General features: G+C 47.3%; 1 pseudogene; it reads left to right on the top strand.

The window, feature by feature from the left end:
- The window catches only part of LOC137571037 (vomeronasal type-2 receptor 26-like), a 39,165-nt pseudogene extending 27,401 nt beyond the window's left edge, over positions 1–11,764 (top strand).
- The last annotated feature ends 905 nt before the right edge of the window (positions 11,765–12,669 follow it).

Here is a 12,669-nt window from a genome sequence, read left to right as displayed (position 1 = left end):
ATCAGGTTACCCTAGAGGGGGGGGGGGGGTACTGTGAGGATCCGCTCGGCTGCCTGCGCAGGCAGGCAGGCAGCTTTTTGACCACTGTTCAGGTCTGCATTCTGCAGGTCTCTGGAAGAGAGACCTTTTGTCAGTTTTGCAGCTTGCTGCTGAGGAATTTGCATACGTTTGTCATGCAGATTGCCTAGCCACATCCTTTGTAGGCTTGCTCTATAAATACCATGTGATATCACAGACCTGGGCTGGTCATAAGGGTTAGTCCTGTGAAACACTCCTGGAGTGTCAGCCTTGCTTATTGTTTGAAGATTAGCCTAGAGTAATTCGTGGGACTGCACTACCGTCTTTCCCCGAATATAAGACACTGTCTTATATTCTTTTTGGGGAGGAAATGTCTGCTAGGGCTTATTTTCGGGGGTGGGAGGGGCTAGACGCTGTGTGTATGGGCAGGTGCGTGGTCTCTTACCGCACCTCCCTTGTGGCTGCGTCCCCCTCCGTTCCTGGTAATTCCTCCGGTGGCGGCGGCATAGTAATCCATCTGTGAGGGCGCCCTGTGACCCTCACGCAGTACGCTAGGCCGGCTCTGCGCTGGCGCTCTCTTCCTGTCATCATGTGCGCCCGGCAGATGCGTCCCAGGCGCACACTGATTAATCAATGTGCGCCTGGGACGCATCTGCCGGGCGCACATGATGACAGGAAGAGGGCGCCAGTGCAGAGCCGGCCTAGAGTACTGCGTGTGGGTCACAGGGCGCCCTCACAGATGGATTACTATGCCGCCGCCACCGGAGGAATTACCAGGAACGGAGGGGGACGCAGCCACAAGGGAGGTGCGGTAAGAGACCATGCACCTCCCCATACACACAGCGCCCCGCCCCCAGCTAGGCCTTATTTTCGGGGTAGGCCTTATATTTCAAGCATGCTTGAAATATAAGGGAGGCCTTACTTTCGGGGTAGGTCTTACTTTAGGGGAAAGACGGTAGGCAGGTTCCCTAGTGCAGTTAGGATTGCATATCTGTTTTGTTTGTCTGTTGCGATTGTCCTGTCTCAGCAGTGGTCGACAGGAAGTCGTTCTGATCGTTGTTCTTGGAGTATAGCTGGAGCAGCAGTTGCTACCAGCTATCTCATCTGATCTGTCTTGCCTGGATCGCACTCGCCTTGCGCTAGTTCTGTGGATCCGTCTAATCTCCATCTCTCTTGCTGTACTTGGATCGCACTTGCTCTGGCGGAAAGAGCAGTGTATCCAGCTCGCTCTGTTTCTATTCCTGGATCGCACTCGCTCTGGCGGAAAGAGCAGTGGATCGTATCTCTCACTTATTCCTGTTTTCGTGTATCTGTCTTGTCTGCTACGAACGCTTGCTGGAGGCTCGGTGAGGTAACCGTTAAGCAAGCGCTCGCGTCCTGTTTCATGTTTGTCTGTCGGTGGTTAGTTAGGCGTGCTTGTCTCTGTTGTGCTTAACACGCGGAGACCGCGCATAAATGCGTGCACTGTTGCGAATGAGTGCGGTGTTCGCGTTTAGTTAGCATTTGTTATTTTCCTTTTCTTCTCATTGTATGATTTGCTGTGCCTTTGCTACTCTTGTGCTCTGCCTTGCTGTAGCCTTGTGTCACCTCTGGCAATCGCCTCTCTCGCGATTGTGTTCCTACTTCATATCTGCTGTTGTGTGTGCACCGTCGCGGGTTGGCGACTAGATTGGGGCACATACATACATTCTGTCCCTGTGCTCATTCTCTTCCGCAATCGCTTCTCTTGCAATTGCGTTCTCACTTGTTTTTTTCTGTTGTGTGTCCACCGTCGCAGGTTGGCGGCTAGATTGGTGGACATACATACATTCCTCATCTGTGCTTATTCGGTCTTGTGTCGCTGTTAGCAATCGCATCTCTGGCGATTGCCTTCTCACTTTATCTTCATGGTTGTGTGTTCATCGTCGCAGGGTGGCAACTAGATTGGTGGACACACATACCCTCTGTCGCTTTGATCTCTCTCTTTCAGGGCTATCTTGCCCTGCGTTTCTTCCCTTCGTACAATTCCTGTCTGGCGTGTGTGGCAGGGCAGAGGAGCTGTTCCTCTGCACTCCACAGCTCCACCTGTCGACAGGAATTTCCCTCTACAGGTGCATTGCACCTTTTGCTGGGTTCCCTCAAATTATACGCTTGTGGAGGATTTCCGCAGTGTCAGCGCACACGCCCTGTGATCACGGAGAGAATTCCACAATCGTTACACCCTCAGATTCAGTTTAGAGACGATACATGCATCAGTAATTTGGGAGAACAAATCGTCAATTAAAGGGAGTGGGTAGCGATTTTTTATGGTAATTTTATTCAACTCTCGATAATCGATACACGGGTGAAGCCCACCGTCCTTTTTCTGTACACAAAAGAATCCTGCTCCCGCCAGAGACTTAGAAGGATGGATAAAACCCTTGGCCAAGTTTTCTTTAATGTAATCCTGCATAGCGAGTTTTTCAGGACCAGAAAGGTTATACAAATGACCTCTAGGGGGCATACAACCTGGTCTCAATTCAATGGGGCAGTCAAAACTTCTCTGCTGACTTGGGACAGAATACATCGGCAAAGTCAGCATACTGTGAGGGTAACCCTCAATCTGAACCTTGGTGGCACATACAGCAACTCTCTCCATACAATGATGATGACAGAAAGGAGACCAGCTTAACAACTGGCTGGAGCTCTAGTCTATCTGAGGGGAGTGTTTTTGTAGCCATGGCATTCCAAGGATCACAGTGGAAGTGGCCATTTTAAGTACAAAAAACTGTAACTTTTCCCTGTGTAACACCCCCACATGACACAAGAGAACTGGAGTCTGCGAAAGAGCCTGCCTGCCCTGTAATGGGGAGTCATCGACTGCCGTGACAAAATTTTGCCTGTCTAAAGGAACAAGTGGTATCCCCCATTTCTTCACGAAATCATAATCCATAAAATTGGCTGCAGAACCCGAGTCTATAAATGCCTGGGTAGACAGAACTTGGTCCTCCCAGGTAATAGAACAAGGGAGAAGGAAGCGTTTATCAGGTAGAGGTAAAACTGGCTCGCCTAGGGTAGAACCTCTAGCTACACCTAGGCGGTAGAGTTTTCCGACTTCTTAGGGCAGCTCTGTGCTAAATTACCCTTTTCAGCGCAGTACAAACAAAGCCTCTCCGTCTGTCTCCGGTTTTTTTCCACCTCTGATAATTTTGAATGTCCGATTTGCATCGGCTCATCCTGAGGAGGAGAAAGGGAAGGAGAGGCAATGGGAACAGTCCTCACTGAGTATCTACCACGAGTTTGCTTTTAATAACGAATGCGGCGATCAATTTTCACTGCTAGTGAGATCGCCTTGTCAACTGTCTTAGGCTCAGGGTGACTAAGCATCACGTCAGACACTGGATCGGATAAACTTGTTAAAAAGCAATCCAATAAAGCAAACTGTCCCCATCTAGCCAACACAGTGTAACGATTGGTGTCAGCAACACAGCTTTTTCTGATTATTGGTGATCTGCAGTATCACCAATAATACAGATACTATACCTGATTATGTGGTGATCTGCAGAATCACTAATAATGCTAGTATAGCTAGACACGGGACAACCAATGTGGGTGTAACGATGGGTGTCAGCACACAGAGAGAATCTGATTATTGGCGATCTGCAGTATCACCAAGAATACAGATATATACCTGATTATTGATGATCTGCAGAATCACCGATAATACAGATATATCACAATATGATCAAACAAATATCAGCGCAACCAAAAACCCATTAATTATTATGGAACAATATATGTAGCAGCCGAAGTCCAACACTTCAGTATAGCGTCTTAATCAATGTAATATATATCACTTCAGCGCTGAATCATATACGTCCACCACCGAAATCACCATAAAAACAGATGCGCTTACCAGATACTTACAGACCTTAACTACAGGGTCTGCAATATAGCCTTATGAGGTCAGCGGCGGGTATCTTCACAGCCGGCCTCCTCTCCAGATAAACCGAATAATTAAAATCCTTATGTGCAGTGTTTCACCATATTAGGGCATGTAAAGAAACAATACACATCTAAGCGTATCTATAGCGATTTTAATAAAGCTCCATAAAAACAACATAAAAAGTTTTAAAAGGATCACTCACATCTGGGCCCTTATCACAGGGACCCACAATGAAAGACAGCACATCAATCATAGGACGCTGTCCAGCCACACGTCCGCCTCACCCGACCGGTTTCACTGTCAAAGTTTCATCAGGGGCTTCAAGGACAACGTGGCTGGATCTACCTTTATATAATTTCTTTACCTTAATTAGGCAGGGTGGTCCGGAGAGACCCGCGCGGAAAAACGCAGCATAATCTTCTGGGAATATGGTGGTGCGCTCCAAGCCGCATCACTTCCGCTTCCGCCCAAACGCGGGCTCAATCCGTACAGACTTCCGGATACCATTACGTATCCCTATACGACTACGCGTACGTCATGTCCGCGTCTATCTCTATATAACCAATGACATATAGGTCTATGCGAACACATTATTAAAATCTATATCCCAAAGTGATTCATAAAATTACATAATATCCTATAGGGAAATAAAATTAAAAATTACTTTATCGAGCAGAAAATTATCTGAAGGCAAACGTGGGGATGAACGGCGTCCCATTTACAAACATCAATGCATTTCTTATCCAACACTACCATCTGGGAGAGGATCCTGTTTTAGGCCCACTATTACCTAAACGACCAGAAATCATTTATAGAAGGGCACCTACAGTAAAAAGTTTAATAACGGGAAGTGCTATTGACCAACCCCACTATAGAGGGCTGAGTTTTTTCGGGGAAAAAGGTTTTTTCAAATGTAGAAAATGTGTGAAAAGTACCACCTGTATCCAGACCCCTAGAAAACAAAACATTTTTTCAGATTTTTATGAGATAAAAGAATATTATATAGAGATAGACGCGGACATGACGTACGCGTAGTCGTATAGGGATACGTAATGGTATCCGGAAGTCTGTACGGATTGAGCCCGCGTTTGGGCAGAAGCGGAAGTGATGCGGCTTGGAGCGCACCATCATATTCCCGGAAGATTATGCGGCATTTTTCCGCGCGGGTCTCTCCGGACCACCCTGCCTAATTAAGGTAAAGAAATTATATAAAGGTAGATCCAGCCACGTTGTCCTTGAAGCCCCTGATGAAACTTTGACAGTGAAACCGGTCGGGTGAGGCGGACGTGTGGCTGGACAGCGTCCTATGATTGATGTGCTGTCTTTCATTGTGGGTCCCTGTGATAAGGGCCCAGATGTGAGTGATCCTTTTAAAACTTTTTATGTTGTTTTTATGGAGCTTTATTAAAATCGCTATAGATACGCTTAGATGTGTATTGTTTCTTTACATGCCCTAATATGGTGAAACACTGCACATAAGAATTTTAATTATTCGGTTTATCTGGAGAGGAGGCCGGCTGTGAAGATACCCGCCGCTGACCTCATAAGGCTATATTGCAGACCCTGTAGTTAAGGTCTGTAAGTATCTGGTAAGCGCATCTGTTTTTATGGTGATTTCGGTGGTGGACGTATATGATTCAGTGCTGAAGTGATATATTCTACATCAATACAGATATATCGCTAACCTCTGGGCACCTGAAGCGTGTAAGTATTTGGTGTAACAGTATGGATCGGACAACCGGGGTATCAGGTGGTCCAATAAGTAGAAACAGACTCTATTGCAGTCAATGACTCCAGGAGGGAGCAGACCTAGACTGGTTTGCAGCAGTGCCCCCTCTGAGAAGCAGGGGACCCCTGCAGGAGAACTGAGCACCCAAGGGGTGGGTGACAGTCAGACAGGTCAGGCAGGCTGGGTCGACAACACACAGACAGATAAAGTACAAAGACAGAAGGCTGATTCGGTATCCAAGGCAAGCAGGGTTTGGCAACGGAATATCAGAAGTGCAAGGTACCAAATCAGAGATCAGAAGAATAGTCAGGAAAGCAAAGTCATAACAGATATCAAACAATGCCTAGTCTGGGTGTGAGGTATCTCTACACCCTGGAACTAGTCTGACGTATAACAGAATGATAACACAAGTTCCCTAGTCTGGTTGTGAGGTCCGTGGTCTCTACACCCTGGAACTAGTCTGAAGTATAACAGAATGATAACACAAGTTCCCTAGTCTGGGTGTGAGGTCCGTGGTCTCTCCACCCTGGAACTAGTCTGAAGAATAACAGAATGATAACACAAGTTTCCTAGTCTGGGTGTGAGGTCCGTGGTCTCTACACCCTGGTACTGGTCTAATAAATAACACACATGATACACAGTATTCCTAGTTTGGGGTGTGAGGTCCGTGGTCTCTACACCCTGGAACTGGTCTAATGAGTAACACAGATGATACACAGTATTCCTAGTTTGGGGTGTGAGGTCCGTGGTCTCTACACCCTGGAAATGGTCTAATGAATAACACAGATGATACACAGTATTCCTAGTTTGGGGTGTGAGGTCCGTGGTCTCTACACCCTGGAACTGGTCTAATGAATAGCACAGATGATACACAGTAAACTGGCTAAGTGTGGATTCCCAGGACCTCCTGGTTCCACCACACTGAAGGATCTGACTAAGGTCTGAGTGCTAACACATAGGTATTTGCAACGCCAGACAACCAGCAAATGAACAGCAAGAGATATATATAGTGAAGCGCTCCCCAGCGCCGCCCAGCTCCCATCAACCAATCATCTGCTGAGCTGGGGTCAGCTGACCGCCTCGATCAGCTGACTCTTCTCCTATTGGCATAAAAAGCCTGTCTTGCGGCGTGCGCGCGCATAGCTCTCCATCTGTGTGCACTACTAGGTCCAGATAACCCAGACGCATGTTGCTGTGAGGAAACCGCCTGTGAGTCTTCTCCGCAATCCTTCACAGTGGAATTGTGTTTTGGTGCAACAGTAATGAGAAGAGGAGATCTCCTGAGGAGTGGGAGATTCAGACAATACTGCAGCCAAAGATCCCCTGAGGAGCAGGGGATTCAGACTGTACTGCTGCCAGTGGACACCTGAGGAGCAGGGACCACTGACTGTGCTGCAAGGGTGATCACCTGAGGAGCAGGTGATAAGACTACACTACAGCCAAGAATCTCCTGAGGAGCAGGAGATTCAGACTGTACTGCAGCTAGCGGACACTTGAGGAGCAAGTGTTACAGACAGTGCTGCAAGGGCTGATCACCTAATGAGTAGGTGACAGCTCTTAGAGATTCCTCACTAGTGGCTAGGCCCACTAGTGAGGACAGGAAGGTCAGACAAGCAGGGTAGGCAACGTACGGACAGATAAAGTACAAAGACGGAAGGCTGATTCGGTGTATAGGTTCAGGCAGAGTCGGCAACAATAATCAGATAGGCAGAGGTACCAAATCAGCAAACAGGAGAGTAGTCAAGGAAGCAGAAGATCATAACAGATAAACAATAGCAATGTAGCAACATCCTAGTCTAGGTGTGAAGTCCTTGGTTTCAACACCTGGGATCTAGACTAAAGTATAGTACACAGATAACACAATGCAATTAGTACTTTAAGCTATCAACGGAAACTGGCTAAGTGTGGATCCCCAGCTCCAGCTGGTTCTAGCACACTGTAGGATCTGACTAGGGTCTGAGCGCTAACACGTTAGCATTTGCAACAGCAGACAACCAGCAACTGACAGGCAGGTCCTATATATACTCAGAGCGCTCCACCGTGCCGCCCCAGTCACTCAGCCAATCCGGAGCACTGCTGGAGTCAGCTGACTGGCTGATCAGCTGACTCCTCTTTTACTTGCATAAAGGTCCTGTCGCCTGGCGCGCGCGCGCGTAGCTCTCAATCTATGTGCACTAGAAGGACCAGGCAACACAGCAGCATGTAGCTGCGTGGCAGTGGCCGCCGGCTGACACGCGGAGATAGCCGCCATGCCGTTTGGCCATGCGGCGGTATCTCCGCTATCCTTTACACACAGCCCACCTTCTGAATTATGCGGCATAAGTTTCCACTGTGTTATGTCCCTGCCGGAGGGTCTTAAGCTTCCTCTCAGCAGTAACTGCGATATCGGGATCGTCATATATGATTGCCATGGTTTTAAAAAATTCCTGCACCGAAGACAACACCTCATCACCACTAGGAAGACTGTAGGCCCATGACTGTGAATCCCCTGATAATAAAGTTTTAATAAAGGTTACCCTCTGACTCTCAGAACCTGACAAAATAGGTCTCATCTCAAAATAAGAAAGGCAACGGTTCCTGAAATTTTGGAAATCAGACTTATGCCCTGAAAACTTTTCAGGGAGGGGCATTCTAGGCTCTATAACTACAGGGGATGGCACTGGTGCAGTCGGCGCCTGGAGGGTCCAATAATCCAGACACTATTCCTGATTATGTGGTGATCTGCAGAATCACCAATAATGCAAGAATAGCAAGGCAAGTGATGTGCAACAGTATGTACTGATAGGTTTAGAGATACCTTACCAGAGGAGCTGGTGGGTACTAACAGTACAGCGGCTCCTCACCAGTGACAAGGGCTCACTGGTGAGAGTAGAGTGGTCAGACTAATCGGGTTGGCAAGAGACAGGCAGATAAGGTACAAAATCAGAAGGCAGAGGCAAGAAGAATAAACAGGCAGAGTCGGCAACAAGAGCAGATGGGCAAAGGTACAGAAGCGTTAAGCGAAAGAGAAGTCAGAACAAGCCAGAGTCATACACAGATAATAATAATACAGTCTTCAAATGCTTTACAATTATAGCTATCAAAAGGTCTGAGCGCTAACACAAAGTATTCACAACAGCAGACAAGCCATAAAGAGCTCATATTGGATTTGTATGTGGTGTAGAGTGTAACATGATGTTTGTCTGTAAGTCATAGCTACCTCGTTGGGTGTTAGCAGTGTTCCTCACATCTTTACTGCAGTACTTCATATGAGCACCAGAACCCTAACAGCCGTCATGTGACAGTGAGCCCCAGACCTTTCACAGGGCATCAGAAATTGCAGTGAAGAGTCACAAACTGCAGCCAGTGGGGTACTTATAACTTATTGATATACTTTCAGTGAAATCTCTGCATAGGGAGCTGAAGGTAGAAGACCCCAGACATTTGGGGATTGGCTTATTGACGGGCTAAGTTTTAAAATGTGGTTGGCTGTTCTCTGCGTATATGCAGTGTGTTTACATTGTTGCACAGGGCCATGTGATCCTGCTGTTAACCCTTCTTAAATTTAAAAAATGTCTACAAATAAACCGCTGAATCTATTTTTATCTACTTACTACATGATGATCCGGCGTTGCCCAGGTATGTATTTGGCTGGTGTTGGCTCCGCTCACTTTTTCTAACCCTAACACACAAACACTCAATAACCAAATTTTGGAACTTTGGGGTCGTTGACATCAATTATTTGTATATTCCCATAGAAATTTAAACAAACATCTCCAGAATTTGAGCTCCAGTCACCCAATGACCAACTGAAACAGGTTTGAGGCATTTGCTATTACCAGTGTAAAAATTGCAGCAATTTAAATATTCCCCTTGAAAATCAACAGGTGAGTTTTGAGTAGCTATTAAAGGCTCCACCGACTTCCCTGAATAGTAATCTCAGTCACCCAGTGACCATCTGGGCAAAGTTTGAGAGCCCTGCCATTAACAGTGTAAGAATGGCTGCAGTTTATATTTTTCCCGTGAAATGTGGTCTTGGCTCTGCCCACTTTTTGTATCCTGGACACACAGTCACTCAAGGAACAAGTTTGTGAGCTTTCAGGTTCCTTGCATCAAAAATATGTGAATGGAAGCAGTTTATTTAGCAAGGAAATCCGGCTGGCTGTTTTTGGCCCCACCTCTTTAGGGAATTTGGACCTCAGTCATCCAATGACCAATTGTAGCAAGTTTAAAGCCTCTGCCATTAACAGTGTAAGAATGGCAGCAGTTTAAATATTCCCCTTGAAAATCAATAGGTGAATTTTGATTGGATGTTTTAGGCTCCACCCACTTTGCTGAATCTTAATCTCATTCACCGAGTGACCAAGTGTGCCAAGTTTGAAAACCCTGCGATTAACAGTGTAAGAATGGCTGCAGTTTACAATTTTCCCATTGCAAATGAATGGCTGGAATTTGATTGGCTGTTTTATGTTCCGCCCACTTTTCCTGGATTTGTAACCTCGGTCCCCAAGTGACCAACTGTGCCAAATGTGGGGACTCTGGCTTGATAACTGTGAGAATGGCAGCCTTTTACATTTTTTCCATTGACTTGAATGGGTGAAATCTGATTGGCTGTTTGTAGCTCCGCCCACGTGTGCAGGGGGGACACGAGACCCCCAGAACCTATCATCCCAGGTAGTAAGGAATCTGTATACCAAGTTTTGTTCGAATCGGTCAAGGCATTTTCGAGTGATCGTGGCACATACTTACATACACACATACATACATCCGATTTTATATATATACTAGTCTACCTAAGCCCGTTTAAAAACGGCTCTAGGTAGAGAAATTACTGCAGCCAGTCAGTGCGCCCGCCTGCCCGCCGCCGCGCATGCACCCGACGTGCGTAGGTACCCACCCACCGCACGCACCCGTCCTGTGCCCGCACACGGCCACCCTGCTTCCTGGCCTGACCTCCCATCCCAACGGCTGTCTGTATTGCGCAGTACAAAAAAGCCACGGATGGACAGACAGGGAAAGTAGATGACGCAGGGACCGTTAGGTTTTATTATACAGGATAGAGTTTAAAAAAATCCTGTGTTTTGTCCAAACTTTGTTTAATTTACTTTTCCTTGGATCAGAGAGAATAAATGTTGCAACTGCATATAGTAGTTGTGAATAAATATATACTCCAAATGTTTATCTTGTTGTTGTTGTTGTTGTTGTTTTGCAGATATGGAAAGATGCTTTCAGTGCCCGGAAGACCAGTGGTCCAATGACAGAAGAGACACCTGTATTCCGAGAATCATGGTGTTCCTGTCATATGAAGATCCTCTGGGGTTGTCTATTGCTGTGGTCTCTCTGTTGTTCTGTTTAATGGCTTCTGTTGTTTTTGGTTTATTCATGAAACACAAAGACACACCGATTATAAAAGCCAATAACCAGGGCCTAAGCTTCATACTTCTCCTCTCACTGATCCTGTCCTCTCTGTGTCCTCTGCTGTTCATCGGACGTCCTACAAACCTCACCTGTCTCTTACAACAAGTGGCTTTTGGGATCATTTTTACTCTTTCTGTTGCATTAATTTTGGCTAAAACAGTCACCGTCATCTTGGCCTTTAGAGCCACCAAACCAGGCACAGCCCTCCAGGGATGGTTGGGGAAACAACTCTCTGTTTCAGTACTGATTATCTGCTGTCTTGGACAAGTTATGATCTGCATGTTCTGGTTGATGCTCTCTCCACCATTTCCCGAATATGCCACCCGGGTGGAGGTTGGGAAGATCATATTTCAGTGCAATGAGGGATCTGTCACTGCTTTCTATGCTGTCATTGGCTACATGGGAGGCCTGGCTGTGTTGAGCTTTACTGTAGCATTTTTATAGCCAGGAAACTTCCAGACGCCTTCAATGAAGCTCAGTACATCACCTTCAGCATGCTGGTCTTCTGCAGTGTTTGGATCGCTTTCATCCCAGCCTACCTCAGTACCAAAGGGAAGTACATGGTGGCTGTGGAGGTCTTCTCCATCTTGGCCTCCAGTGCTGGACTCCTGGGCTGCATCTTCATTCCCAAATGTTACATCATTCTACTGAGACCAGAACTGAACACCAGGTCTAATATAATTGCAGAAAGGAAACTCAAGCAATCTCCAATGTAGTCAAAACATTTCCTCACTGTGAGAAAGCGCGGAGGAGCCGCCGCCATGAGCCGGCGGCGGGCGGCTCCTTCCGCACTCAGCCTTGTCTCGCACGGAGAGGCAGCCGCCTCCTCGCATCATGAGGCGGCTGCCTCCGTGCATGAGCCCGCAGAACGCGGCGAAACCGCCGCGTTGGGTGCGGCGAGTAGCCCGCAGGTCCCCGCTGCGGAGTCACCGCTGAGCGGGGCTGCGCTGGCTGGGACTCGTAGTCCCTCTAGTTTTAGAGTGACGCGCGCGCGCACTCAGGCAGGGGATATATGGCAGCAAGGAAGGGGTCAGCTGACCAGGCTGGTCAGCTGATCCTGGCTCCACACCTCATTGGTCCAGCACTTAGGGAGGTGCTGGAGAGAGGATATGTATATATACTGCTAGCTGTTCATTTGTTCCTTGTCTGGCGTTGCGATCACATATGTGGGAGCACCCAGATCCGTTAGTCAGATCCGTTAGTGTGCCGGGACCAGCTGGAGCTGTAATCCTACACTAAGCTAGATTTGTTGATAGCTTAAAGTACTAGTTTGATTGTGATTATTTGTTATGACCTTTGCCTGCCTCGACTATCCTTCTGAACCTTGACCTTGTACCTCGTTATCTCTGATACTCCGTTGCTGAACCCAGCCTGTACCTTGACTCCGCCTCTGCCTCCTGATTTTGTACTCCGATATTTCTGATACTCCGTTGCCGAACCCTGCCTGTACTTTGACTCCGCTTCTGCCTCTCGATCTTGTACTTTATCTGTCTGTGTGTGTACGACCTGGCTTGTCCGACCTCGAGAACCGACCTCACCATTGGAGGAGGTTCCTCGTTCTGTTAGTAACCCTTCCGCCTGAGGGTGACTTTCAGAAGATACTTCCTGCTAGTAGTCTGAC

The sequence above is a fragment of the Hyperolius riggenbachi genome, chromosome 4 (assembly GCF_040937935.1).
Source record: "Hyperolius riggenbachi isolate aHypRig1 chromosome 4, aHypRig1.pri, whole genome shotgun sequence".
Taxonomy (NCBI): Eukaryota; Metazoa; Chordata; class Amphibia; order Anura; family Hyperoliidae; genus Hyperolius; species Hyperolius riggenbachi.
The sequence above is the reverse complement of the archived record's forward strand: the minus strand, read 5'-3'. Positions and strand labels throughout refer to the sequence as shown.